Source organism: Cebus imitator, unplaced genomic scaffold (genome assembly GCF_001604975.1).
Source record: "Cebus imitator isolate Cc_AM_T3 unplaced genomic scaffold, Cebus_imitator-1.0 Scaffold170, whole genome shotgun sequence".
Lineage (NCBI taxonomy): Eukaryota > Metazoa > Chordata > Mammalia > Primates > Cebidae > Cebus > Cebus imitator.
Genome location: NW_016107485.1, coordinates 364709 through 365352, shown reverse-complemented (window position 1 = coordinate 365352; position 644 = coordinate 364709).

Here is a 644-nt window from a genome sequence, read left to right as displayed (position 1 = left end):
AGATCCAGTTAAAAAATAAAATAGGCCGGGCGTGGTGGCTCATGCCTGTAATTTTAGCACTTTGGGAGGCCAAGGTGGATGGATCACCTGAGGTCAGGAGTTCAAAACCAGCCTACGCATCTTGGTGAAATCCTATCTTGAAAGAAAGAAAGAAGAAAGAAAGAAAAAGAAAGAAAGAAAGAAAGAGAGAGAGAGGGAGAGAGGGAGGGAGGAAGGAAGGGAAGGAAGGGAAGGAAGGAAAGGAAAGGAAAGGAAGAAAGAAAGAAAAGAGAGAGAGAAGGAAGGAAGGAAGGAAAGAAAAAAAGGGAAGGAGGGAGGGAAGGAGAGAAAGAAAAGAAAAAGAAAAAAACGAAAGAGGAAGAAAGAAAAAGAAAGAAGAAAATATTATTGCTTGAGCCCAGAAGTTCAAGACCAGCCTGGGCAATATAATGAGACTGTGTCTCTACAAAAAATTTAAAAATGAGGTGGGAGGGGAGGGGGAGCAAGATGGCTGAATAGGAACAGCTCTGGAGCGCAGTGCCCAGTGAGAACTGTGCAGAGGGTGAGTTATCTCTGCATTTCCAAACGAGGTACCAGGTGCATCTCAGTGGGACTGGTGGCACAGTGTGTGCAGCCCAGGAAGGGCGAGCGAAGGCAGGGTGAGG